The following is a 740-nucleotide window of genomic DNA, read 5'->3' as shown; positions in this document are numbered from 1 at the left end:
TAGGAGTGATGGGGAAGGGGAAAGATGGGTTTAGGTGTGTGGTACGGTTTGGGTTATGGGGGTAGGGGCTAGGTGGTTGTGGATGGGTTGTAAGAAAGAGGAAAAGTGGGACAATTAGTAAGTTGGTTGGTGAGTGGGTATTGGTCAGTTTGGTGGGGTCATGAGAGAGGGGGAAAGTGTGCTGGGAAAGGTTTTTCGCTTCATTAACAGGTTGGGGTTACGGGAAGGGGGAAGATGGGTGTGGGTGGGTTGACGAGTCAAGGTTATGGGGCAGGGATGGATGGGGGTGGGTTTGTGGGATAAAGTAATGGGGAGGGAGGAAGGTGGGTTGGGGCGAGTTGTTTCTGTTTAGTGAGGTGAGGCTTATGGGAAAGGGGGAAGCTAATAGATGGCTTAATGGGTTGGGTTTAATGAGGAGAAAAGGAATCCAAAATACCCTCGAAACTCAAACACAAGATGGGTGGGACGTGTAAGTTGGTTATAGGTTTTAGAAACAAGGAAGGTAATTGAACTGAGTAACAAAGGGCATTGTGGTTGAAAATGGAAGAAAAACGGGCATATACCTCGAGATTGGGTGATTCTGCCAGGCTATGTTATCTTATTACAAACTGTCTGTATAGGGTGGGTGGGGTTTCATTGGTTATGGGGGCGCTGGGAGGAGATAAGAGGTTAAGAGGTTAAAATGGGGGAAATTAGGATGTGAATCTCAATGCTGAGTGTTGCTAAGAGTGAGTGAGTGA

General features: G+C 47.3%; 1 protein-coding gene across 2 annotated transcripts in view; it reads left to right on the top strand.

Annotated features, from left to right (window-relative positions):
- Positions 1-740, top strand: part of LOC119591248 — a 17,897-nt gene that overhangs the window by 16,256 nt on the left and 901 nt on the right. The gene's annotated exons all lie outside the window — the stretch shown is intronic.

This window comes from Penaeus monodon, chromosome 28 (assembly GCF_015228065.2).
Source record: "Penaeus monodon isolate SGIC_2016 chromosome 28, NSTDA_Pmon_1, whole genome shotgun sequence".
In the NCBI taxonomy this organism is placed as follows: domain Eukaryota; kingdom Metazoa; phylum Arthropoda; class Malacostraca; order Decapoda; family Penaeidae; genus Penaeus; species Penaeus monodon.
Note: the sequence above shows the minus strand (reverse complement) of the source record. Positions and strands in the feature narration are given on the sequence as shown.